Here is a 12,402-nt window from a genome sequence, read left to right as displayed (position 1 = left end):
CGCACGAGCCTAGCAATGTAGCAAGGCTACAAATAAGCCGTAATGCGATGTAATTGTCTACTCATGAAATATAGGACAGCCCCTGTTTTTTTTTTTAACCATTCAGAAGTAAAATACTGTCTTAATTTTGTGCCAGTACGAAGTCCTGTCTCTTTACAATACTACAGAACTCTCAGTATAGTTTTTTTTTTCTTCTCTTCATCAGGTTTAGGCTGCACAAAAGCTAGGGTGCTGCACTTACATTGGGAGAGAAAACCCTGCCCCTGAGGACAACTGGTCCCGACAAGGTCGGTGCTTATACTGGAAAGGTCCCAGAGACGTAGCAGAAATGCGTATACACACACACACACACACACACACACACCTACACTTCCTACCCCCACCTCTCATCCTAACACCTCACTAAAGCACCATTTTCCTCGCCGCTCCCCGTGTATCCTCCCATCTTCCTCTTCCGATCCCGGTTTCCCTCTCCTCCTTGATAGTCTTACTCACAGACCGTGACTATCTGCCACTGACAGAGCCGCTACAGGATTACAGAGGGCAGGGGAACGCCGAGTGCAGTCAGCCAGCACCGCCTGCTGTACGTGAAACGCCACTGACTCGCAGGTCTGCCGCCTCCTTGGAAAACACGGCAAGGGCATTTCTCGATTCAGACTCTCAGGCTCTTTTCTTTCATTTACCACATTGAAAGGTGAAATCAATACGTGAATTCATGTGGGGAAAAAAGTGATTATAAAGAAGAAAATCATCTAATTTGTTTCACTGTATTAATGCTTATCATTGGTATTTAGACAAATACATAATAATGATAATGACACAAGTGGTCTTATGAAATGTCCACATCTGTCCTAAATTTGAAATGTAGAGTTTACTTACTGATATGACATTATTGTTGCATAACCAGTGGGGAAAAACTGAAATGTAGTTTTGAAATGATAGTTGCTCTGTTGTGATCATCAATGACTATTATTATTATAGCTATTTGAGTCACTTCTCCAGCAAAAGTGCTGGACACTTTCCGACACCAGCTTCATAAGTCTGGTGATTTGCTTCTTTTGTTCGTCCCATAGATTCTCTCACAATGAGCAATTTGAATATATCACATTGACCCCTTGTTGTAGACAAAACGGTTCATCAACAATGATAGCAGTCATTTATTGCAGTTATAAAAGGAGAGGACAAAGGGGTGACCATGACACTCCACCACTTAATCCCTCTAGTCCGGAAACAGAATTAACCGAGGCAAGTAAAGCAAAAATATTTTAATCAAATCCATTGGCTAAACGCTGTCGACGGATGACCCACATGTGCCCATCTGTGTTGTATTAAAACAACTGTTAACTATAACAAATTGCTCTTCCCCGGAACGCCGACGCACTGTAACGTAATTTCAGTATGCGTATTTAATCCAGTCAAAATGGATTTCAAATGATTTAAAAGGTCTTTGGCAAAAATGTGGACACAATGGAGAAAGTAGGACACGGCTGCACGGGCAGTACCCTTCTGTTCCACATTTCGGATTCCAATTGCAGCTTCGAGTCGTGCTCCTCCAAACTAGACAGTGGGCTGTTTTTTCTTTCTTTCTTCCCACTGATATTGAGACAGCAGAGTCTTCTCTACCAATATTTAATGGTGTCTGAGATCCTACAAATGTTTTCACACCGGAGAGCTCTTGTCTTTTGAACTTTTCATGCGGCCCGCACTGTACACACTTTGTGAAAACACACACACGCACAAACATTTACTTCTGCGTCCTCGTCGGGAGACTCTGGGAGTGAACACTGTGAGCCAGCGCTAAGTAATTCAGATAGAGGAGAGTGTTTGAGGAGAAACACAGAATGAGGGGCTGAACGACAGAGAGTGAGCCTGGCAGAGCGACAGCGTTTCATTTCAGTGGAGTTTTAAATCCTTTAACATGATTTCCCTCATCCTATTAAAGACATAGCTATGGATAGGGAGACTGTAAAATGTTGCGCGGGGGGGGGGGGGGGGGGGGGGGAGTGAGTGAGAAGGAGAGAAAGGGAAAGCGAGGAGGGAGAGAGATTAGATGGTTGTTAAATATAGGGTGCAAATAATTCCAGTTCCATTTCTATCTCCAATCAGGTTTGTAAATGTTCTCTACATCGTCTCTTGTAGATCTGACCATGGATGAAGTGATTATTTTCAATTTCAACACAAAGGCACCTGTGGTGTTTTTCTTCACTGCAAACCATGAGGTTAAAATAAAGGCACTGGTCAGTTCACCTCTACAGAAGCACATGTATATGTGGTTTCCATTGATAGGCATGGTTTCATTTGAATGGCACAGAATAGCTGGAATTAGTGTTTTAGGAAGTGGTTCAAGTCCTTGATTTCAGATGGAGATAAGCAAAAGCATTTTTTCACATTTTTGGTTATCCCTCATGACAGGAAATGTATCTGAGGCTTTTATTTTACAGTTTAAGTAGTATTGATAGCTTGAATTAAGACAATAAACATAGTTTTTCTTACATGCATATCTTTTACATCAATTTTGATATCGGCGCATATCAGCAAACATAAATGCAGATACCGGTACATCTCTGAAAGGCTCATATCGGTCATGATTATCTGTCAACCACTATATATATTGGTCGGGCTCTATTAGTACTGGTAGTAAGTAGAGCTGCAACAGTTAATCGATTAATCGATTAGTAAATTAATTGCAAACTATTTTGATCATCAATTAATCGGTTCAAGTAGTTTTTATGAAAAATAAGTCAAGATCCTCTGATTTCAGCTTCCTAAATGTGAATATTTTCTAGTTTCTATTTTCTGCTCCTCTATGACAGTAAACTGAATATCTTTGGTGTGTGGACAAAACAAAACATCATCTTAGGGTTTTTGGAAACAACATTTCATGGACCAAACAACTAAACGGTTAATTGAGAAAATAATCAACAGATTAATCGATGACGAAAATAATCGTTAGTTGCAGCCCTAATAGTAAGCTTAGTAGCCGAGCATTGCCAACATTAACAGCTTATGTTTGCAGATTGCCTAACAGAACACAAACGCACTCTGAATTGTATTTTTTTGCACTTTTGCCCTGGTGTCTTTGCCTTTGTCTTCATGAAAAGGCCATAGAAAACCCAAACAGCCACTGCTTGAACACCAGTGCATGTGACTGAAAGTTGAAAATAGTTAGCAAGTTGCAGTAGTTATGGAGTTTTTATTGTCCCAGGAGGGAGAACTTAGTCCTGCATCGACGTACGTTCATCCCCATAAATCACGTCCCGTGAAACAAACAACAGAGCAACACTGTGCACATCACTGAGCAGCGACAAGGACGTCTCGTAAACAATAAACACTGACGGACAGTAAAAAAGTCCTTCAGACAACAGCTGGGTTGGATGTCTTACTAAGTGCAGCTTTTGTCGGGAACGGGCCCTGTTGCACATTATGGATCTGTGTCCTGTGTCCTGAGGGCATTATGGAGAAGTGGCATTATGAGTGGGCGAGCGATTTCCTGTGATATTGCAGTAGCCATGCGAGTGATGGCCTTACAGTTGAGCTCAGAGAGGTTGGCTCTGGGAAGACAGTATGGGCAACGCGTGTTAGCTTTGATCGGTTTGTGACAGAGAGCGGCGTGTTGACGCTACAGGTGGAACAGTGGAGCAGGATGGGTCGGATGATACAGTAGTACAACCTCAGGAGAAGACTGGGGAAGACATCGAGTCCTTTAGGTTTCCTGACAGATAACATTTATGTCAATGGTTTCAATTATTATTGTATATTAGAAAATGTGTGTATGGAATTTGGAGTTCTTTGCTTCTGCTTGTTACATTCCAACACATTTCAAACACCGTGTGCTGCACTCTTGCCTGCAAAAACAACAAATGGTCTTTGCAATGACAACATCATATCGACGAAACTGACAATTGACATTCAAAGTTACCTTTACACCGCAACAACAGTGTAACTGGAAATCAGGTCAGAGCAGATAGACACGTCAGTCATCAGCAGCTGGCGATAGAAAATCGAAAGGGTGTAAAAAAAAAAAGAAATGGGGGAAAGAGAGCAGCTAATGAGAGAGATGTGTCAGACCCAGCGCTGCACTGGCAACAAAACAGACATCCAGGCTCAATATGAGATACTTTACACGCTCTAATGACGTGATTACACATCTGCTCAGAGCAATTGTTGTAAGCATACACAACATTCGAGCTGTGAAGATATTTCGGTGACTCCTCGGAACCTGGACATTCATATTTATTCTCCTTCTATCATGATGAGAACCTATACTTAAACTTTTTTGGTGAACAGTCTTGAAAACTTTTCCCGAATTTTTCTGAAGTGAAATAAGATTCCAGAGTCATTTCACATCCCTCGTTGTCCAGAATAGTGATATTCACCTTGGGAAGCATCACATGGATGTCATGCATTTAATTCTTAGTGATGACCATTAATAGGTTAGATACTTGAAACTGGAGCTGCAACAGTTAATGGATTAATGGATTAGTAATCGACCACTAAATTAATCAGCAACTATTTTGATAATCGACTTGGTTCAAGTGTTTTTTATGAAAAAATTCTCTGATTTTTGGTTTCTTATATGTGAATATTTCCTGGTTTCTTTGCTCCTTTGTGACAGTAAACTTAATATCTTAGGTGTGTGGACAAAACAAAACATTATCTTGGGGTTTGGGAAACACGATCAACATTTTATGCGCCAAACAACTAATCGATTAATCGAGAAAATAATCAACAGATTAATAGAACATGAAAATAATCGTTAGTTGCAGCCCTACTTGAAATGGTGAACATTTAGTTGAATTCTATAGTCTTTTGATACTTTAATCAACTGTAATGTTTGAAAAATGACGAAGCACATTCAAAACAATAACACCAGTGGTGCTGCTTTGAATGATGCAATATCAACTTGTGTCCAGCAGAGAGAGCTGTTCTCCAACAACGAACAGCTTAAAAATGCATTTGTGAACTGGATCCTGTGACTTAGCTCGGCCTCTGGTGTGTTACCTTCATGCACAGCTTTACTTTCAGTTACTGCAGAAACCTTGTCTCCTGATTGTCTATTAAAATGTGTTCATTCTGGTTTATTATTTTTTTATTTTGATTCCTGTGTTCCTGCCTAAGTTTTGTTTTAAGGACAGTTAGAGTTTAGGTACAAAGAGATTAGTTAAAATTCAAGATAATGTCAAGCAACGGATTTATTAGCATTTTAAAGGTGTAATATTTAACTTTTCTACACATAACAAATATGAGAAATCCACAATTTTAGTTTGGACACCTGTAATATGGTGCTCTGCCAGAAGTGGTCAAAATTGACCTTTTTTTCTCCACTTCTAGGCCACTTTTTTTTTCTTCTTTTTTTTTTTAACAATATTTCAGTTGTTTTTAACCTGACAAAAAATTTTAGTCTTCGGTCGTGGGGTTCATAAGTCATCAGAGAAATGAGCTGAGCAGACGTTAGTGGCAGCTCAGCTCGCAGCCCCTCGGGAAGGTTGTTAACGTGAAACTGCTTACAGTTTGTTTTTGAGAGGAGGAGACCTCTGAGGATAATTTGGCTCCTCTTAAAAAAGCCTCACAGAAGGAATCCTAACTGGGAGAAGATGCCTGCAACGGTGGTGAAAACAACGACTCCCATGACCCCATACTACTTTGCGACGTCACCAAAAATGTCTTTTGCTATTGTTCTGATTGAGATCAGCAGAAAATTACATATGTTTTACTGCGAACCCCAGCAATTCACCACTGTATATATTCTATCCTCTGCTGCCTCTTGCTCCCCTTTTCAGAATTATATCCACAGTCAGAATTACTGACTGTGGATATGAAGTGGACTTTTTTTTCTTCTTTTTTTATAGAACATCATCAACTTGCTGTAGGAATTCATCCGATCCGTCTGTCTAATCCATTACTACAAACCGCACAGTACCACCTACTGCATTTCAACTCTTAGGACCCAAGGACACTGGAACACAGGAGGTGCACAAGCTTGATTTAGGAAATAGTGAGCTAAAAAAGGATCTCCCCACTGAATGCCACACTCGCTTACATTTTCATCGGGTAGTGAAAACTTCCACTATACGCGTCAAGTCAGGTGATGTTGAAAAGCTGCGAAGCAATGAAAAAAAACAACAACCACTCCCTCCCATACAGGGTTTCTGACAGAAACTATTCCAGACAGATACTGCTTGGTCGTTGCTGTTGATAATATTCAGTAAGCAGATGATACTCCTGCAGCTGTCGGCTCTTTTAATCTCCTCTTGCCCCTGAGAAGTGGGCAGAGCCCCAGGGACCTCGGGACCTACAGAGTCTCCTGTCTCATTTTTACATCGACACCTGAGATTTGCCCTCAGCTCGAGGACTACAGAGAGATGGTTTCCCTCCACACCGACCCATAGTGAGATAGTTTCTGTTCATAGCCTTTGTCTAAGGTGTGCATTCTGTGTCACACAATCATCACTGACAGTTTGGGATCTGTGCATGTTGGACACAATGATCTTTTTTTTATTAACTGTCAGTTTTTCATCTTTTTGTCCAACAGATTATCAGATTATTGTTATATTTGAATGATAGATAACTGATTTTCTTTTTTTAAATCCCCCTTTAAATGATGACAATCTTCAGAATAAATGGATTGACGACGTAACCAAAACACTCTTTAAGATAAATGAAATTAAGGTGGCGTAGATCTCACATTTCTACAATTGGGAGCCAATGAAGTACTTACTGCTAAAGTAAGAATCCTTAAAATAAACTCAAGGGCAGGGATAGGGTCAAAATAAGAGTTCTCCTTGAGCAGCTTGAAAACTAATGCAAGCAGTAAAAGCTGATTATTCATTCAATCTATCAGAAGGAGCTGCCTAATTTTCTACAGTAAACAATTACTCTCTTTCAAGGATTTACAGGGAAAACAGTGAGCAGTGTTGCAGATGGATACTCTAATACATAATTTAATATGTCTGCAAGCTAAACCAGGTGAGCTTGTTCCTCATTTTGTTTTACAGAAAAGAATAGTTCTTAATTTTTCCCTTTTTTTTAAATTCAATAAATGTTTTGTTGTAGTATCATCACCGTTCATAGAAAAGGACTTATGTTATTAAAGGCGGATTACATTCGCCACTACTTATGTAATTTAAAACTTTGTAATATGATTTATTTATTTATTTGAGAGATTACATTGCAACGGTGCAGACAAATGGATGCTCAGTAGATCCAACCAAACTAATGGCAATAATACAAGTAGATTATGGAATGCATTTACGGTCCGTTCATTTCCTCCTGCTGCATATCACATGTTTGGGCCGAGTAGCTCAGACCTCTTTCTCCCGAGCCACATCTTCCACTTCCTGGGTAATCCTGTTGAGTTCCAAGGCCAAATGGGATTTTTCGGGTGCGGTAGAATTGTCCTTCCTATCTACCTTTACTTGACCTCAGTGGAAAATGTCATGAGGTCAAGGAAAGGTGTAAAGGAGGACTGATAGGAATTAGGAGGCCGACAGCGCTGCTCGGAGAATCCGACTCGACGTTCACAATACTGTCATTATGCGACGGCGGATGTTATTGACGTCAGTCTGCCGTGGTGAAACTACAAATGTCCGAAGATGGACTACAACAAAAACAGCAGCTCCATCCATCATTTTTCAGTGTGTTTTGCCACGGTGTGACAGATGTAAATGCTTCATATGGGACTTATATGATGACGTTCATCTCTTCTGGGTACTATTGTACTTTTAGAGAATCCGAACGGCTCTTATCATGGCTGCCTATGAAATACTTCCGGGTCACCTCAAGATTTAGGAAACTTCCTAAGCCAATGTTGACAATTCATCAATTCACCTCATCTGACTCCTGTCTAGGCTGTGAACTTTTTCTGTATATCTGAGCTCTTAACTTATGAGTCAGAAACACTGTGAAAGGAGCTTGTTTGGCCGCTTGTCGGCTTAATTTCCTTTTTTTCTTTTTCTTTCAGCCACTACAAAGACCTATTGGTCACAGGTAAGTGCTGCAGTTTTTTAACACTTACAGTCATCCACTCGGTCTCGAGGCCAGCAGAACTACATCTTGAACGAAAAAAGCAGAGTTACAATCCTGAGGTCACCAAACCAGCTGCACCTTGACATGTAGTCCATGATAATTAAATTAAAAAATTGTAGATTCAAAAGAAATGATGGAAAAGTGAGAGCCTAGTAAAGATCATTACTCATCGATATTACTCTTGATTCAGCCTACTGTCCTTACTGGACTCCTGGCAGAGCATCCACTGTGGCCCAGACTAGGTCGTCTGTGCGAGCAGCTTATTATGACACGAAGTTATGCTTTATTGTTGGGGGACCTCTAGTGGCCGCAGTTATTATGACGGTAGCAAAGGAGGAAGTCAGGTGATGATGTAAAAGCAGCCAAGTCCACGTTAGGATGAGGTTGGGGCGGATGAATGGGACATGGGATTTTGACACCAGCTAGTAGTCATTGTTGTTGGGTCTTTTTATACATTTACAGCTGTACCGCATGTATATCTTTTAACTATCATATAATGTCTTGTTATTTTTGTCCTTAAAAGGTTCTTTAGGTTCCACTATAGCAGTGAATTATTATTTAGTAAAGCTGCTCTAATATTTTTTATATTAAGAAAGGATCAAATGACAATGTACAGTGTATGTGGAAGTGATGTATCCACAGAAGATTATCACCTGACATTGCAGTTTTTTTTAGCTTTCACAAAATCCGTGCTAATCCCCAGTGTATGCTACATGCAACCAATTCCAAATGACAAAATCTGAACATAGTAGAGCAAAGGGGTCAACCGTAATGGTTTCTGATACCGATACTAATCATTACTAATCAAGTTGACTGATAGCCGAAATTTGGAACCAATGTACAGTTACACTTAAAAAATCTAATTTTGATTTTATGATTTAGAATAACGCCGACACATACCACATGAAGCTGTGGCATTCAGCTGTTTCTATTATTTTGCCCACTCACACGTTGATGTTAAAAAGGTAGGCTAAATATCAGAATCATCTATCTGTATAGTGCAGTTACAGCTCAACAGCACTGCACATGACATCATCCAAAACAATCACACATTTGAATCAACAACTCTCCTGAAAATTTTATTAATAAAAACCTCACAACCTCAATGAAGTGAGGATTTATGCAGGACTGTTGCATTAGACTCTATTAGTTTAAAGTCAGGTTTCCCTGATGAACTGCTGCGTTAAAGTGCCTGAATTGGATTTATTGGTTCCGGTGCAGCCCTCACCTGGGAACACGGTGTATGCATCGGTGTTTCAATGCAGCCTTAAGATGTGCTTTATTTGAATAGTTTTATCATACATTATGATTATATTCATCACCATAAAACCTTTTTTACTCCTCCCATTCCCCCTTTTAAAAATGTAAAACTGTATTTTTTACTCTGGGTACATTTTAAGTAGCTCAAATAAGTGCTGCTGTAAGTGTATTGTCTCATTGTCAAAGTTGCTAGCATTTTTTTGCTGCCCTATATTTCAACTCAGTTAATTTAGCTATTTTCTTTATAACCGCTGTGAATTACATTGTACATTTAAATTTACACTGGTTCAGCTTAAGCACTAATAGCTCTCTCCTACTTGTTTCTCACTAATCCCATAGTTGTTAACACATCAGCCAGCTGTGAAACTAACACAGATTATGTATAAAAATCGACTTAGACTCCGCTCCAGAAATTGAAGCCAATGTGGAAGTGCCTTAAATCTGTATTCCCTTAAATCTCTGGAATGACCAGCAGAGGGCGACTCCACTGGTTGCAAAAAGAAGTCAGTTCCTATAGAAGTCTAAGAGAAAATGACTCTACTTCTCATTTGATTTATAACGTCAATAAACATTTTCCTGAGGAGTTTATGGTCTCAATCGGTACTTTCAAGTCTTTTTCAATACAACATGATGTTCCTTTTGTGGGTTACGATACCATTTATGGTAAAATGATGTTAAAGCACTGTGTGCGATCACAGTAAGACCTTACGCTGTGTTTCAAATGCATATTTTTTTCCACACGGCCTGCGTCATGCGTCACAGCTCCTTGTCATGACAAGGAGCTGTGTGACTGAAATAAAGTGAGTCCATGAACATTTTCCAGAGGAATTCATGGTCTCAATCGCTAGACTGAAGTCTCCTTAAATACAGCGCGATCATTTTGCAAATTATGATCCCATGTAAAGTGAAATAGACGATAAACAAGATGGACACACACCAACAAAAAAAAATTTCTGCAGGATGTGTGAATGTGCAACCACGTGCTAAAACAAGTTCGCACTGTCAGCGTAAACGCTTATGTCAGCGATGGGTTTCCAGTTCGTCGTTGCTGCCCCCAAGTGGTCAAATCGGGCAATGCAAGCATGTAAGTGGAGGTGTTCCAGCACAAGGCTTTCCTGGAAACTTTCCTGTAAATTAACACACACTAATTTGGAGGTTATGGGGGAGTGTGGGCATATTGTGAAATGATAACTTGACATTATGATTATTTTGTTACTATTTTTTGTCACTAACGTTTCTGGCCTACCACTGCTTATAATCAATAGCTTTAAGGGGGGAAAAGCCCATGGATCTGACGTCAGCATTGTGCAGTTCTTCATCTAAAAGCAATCGAAAGAAAAGAACAGACTCTGTCTCCAATGCATTTTTTTTTTCATCTTCACATGACGGTTTCAGCATCGACTCATGCGTCGCAGCTCCTCGTCATGGCAACCGGCCGTGTGACTGAAATATCGCAAGTTGTGTCCTGTGAGAGAGAGAGAGAGAGAGAGAGAGAGAGAGAGGGAGAGAGAGAGAGAGAGCGAGAGGGAGAGGGAGAGAGAGAGAGAGAGAGAGAGAGAGAGAGAGAGGCTGTCCAAGCACAAGCCCTGGGATCGTCTTCACCGCACGGCTCGGGCTTCAAAAAAAACAATTCCACCGCAACTCAATATTTAAAACAACTTCATATTTTGAGCCCACCATCGTGCAGCCATGAAGGCTAAACGGAGGCTGCCCGCGCAGCTGGTGAGACCGAGCCACAGTTTTGTGCTCAGACCATCAGATACCAAGTGAGACCTGTAAGCGAGAGCGGCGGCAGCACGACGCAGGCGCGTAAAGGGGAGATTGGACACCTGATTTCGGTGGGTGTCTTTCGAGCGCTATTTCACATCTTTGAGTCCAACTGTCCGCTGCTGCTGCTGTTGTTGTTGTTGTTGTTGTTGTTGCTGTTGCTGTTGTTGTTGTTGTTTTTAGAAGGCCCCACGCTCGCGGTGCAGCGGGGCAGACTCCGTGGATTATTATGACCATGGACAATCGGGGGATAGAGGACAGATCGCTGCGTTGAGCCTTGACGCTACAGCGTCACGCATTCATTTCACCGAGCGCCTCGTTCTTCTCTCTCTCTCCTCTCGGTGCACACGCTGCTGCAGCTCTACAGTACTATTCTTTTGGGGGGGTTTTGAAGTCAAATATCTGTGGCTAAGGAACAGAGCCAGGGTGTTGCCGGAGATGGAAAGAGAGTAAGGAGGGAGGAGGTGTTTGGGGGGGGGCACTATGAGGTGTGCTTTTTTTGGAAAAAGCCGGAGAAAGACGGGCACCGAGAAGGTGCACTGATGTGCGGAGCCCTGCGACGCGCTGCCCTCCCGAGAAATAACTGCGACCGCGGAAGAAATGGCCTAGTTCGAACAGCATCACTGGCACGCCGACAGAGGACAGAGGAGGAGGAGGAGAAGAAGAATCCAGTTCGGGTGGACGGGCCGTCATCATCATCATCATCATCGTCGTCGTCGTCTTCGTCGTCGTCGTCGTCGTCATCCCCATAATTCGGGCGCTCGCATCGGGTCCTTTAGGTAAGCCTGTGCACGTCCTCCCACCGCCAGACGTGGGCAGGGATTTTTTTTTCTGTCTTTCTTTCTCTCGTCTTATCATGCGGCTGTCATGCGTGCGCAATGGTGACTTCGCACATTGCGCACGTTATCCATCTTGACGCACTGTCAGAAATGGGGGGGGGGGGGGGGGGATTCGAGTGTCAATTCTCCCAGCACTTTGTTGCTACAGCACGTCTATTCTGTGCTCTCGGCGCGAGCCTTCCCGTTGGCCTTGCCTGTTGAGAGGCTGTCACATCGCGACACTGTCAGTCGACTTCGTGCGCTCGGCATCAGTGTTCTGTCATTTCGACCACGCTGCCGACAGCAGGATGACATTCATGTGATTTGAGTGGAATCTGTCGGACTCGTTGGGGCTCCGGCGATCGGTTTCACTGGCTGTGGATGTATGTATATATATATATATATATGTTTAAATATGTTAATAATGCCTTTATTACATGCATATGACTGCTGAATTAGTCACACGCTGCTATGCTGTAATGTAACTATTTTCAAGCCCTGTTTGTGTGTCAGGGCTCAAACTCAGAAGATG

The 12,402-nt window shown here is 41.7% G+C and overlaps 1 protein-coding gene across 7 annotated transcripts in view; it reads left to right on the top strand.

Moving 5' to 3' along the window:
• Positions 1-12,402, top strand: part of nlgn2b (neuroligin 2b) — a 125,675-nt gene that overhangs the window by 58,890 nt on the left and 54,383 nt on the right. For 2 of the 7 annotated variants that reach the window (XM_047336891.1, XM_047336885.1), the window contains exon 3: positions 206-332. The exons of 1 other annotated variant lie outside the window; for it this stretch is intronic. The gene's annotated coding sequence lies outside the window, so the exon portion shown is untranslated. Of the gene's footprint in view, positions 1-205; positions 333-7,960; positions 7,987-10,839; positions 11,124-11,145; positions 11,832-12,402 lie in introns of those variants that run through there. 4 more of the 7 variants (XM_047336902.1, XM_047336897.1, XM_047336903.1 and 1 more) reach the window with 4 other exon arrangements.

Source organism: Scophthalmus maximus, chromosome 2 (assembly GCF_022379125.1).
Source record: "Scophthalmus maximus strain ysfricsl-2021 chromosome 2, ASM2237912v1, whole genome shotgun sequence".
NCBI lineage: Eukaryota > Metazoa > Chordata > Actinopteri > Pleuronectiformes > Scophthalmidae > Scophthalmus > Scophthalmus maximus.
This window is presented reverse-complemented; position numbering and strand designations above follow the sequence as displayed.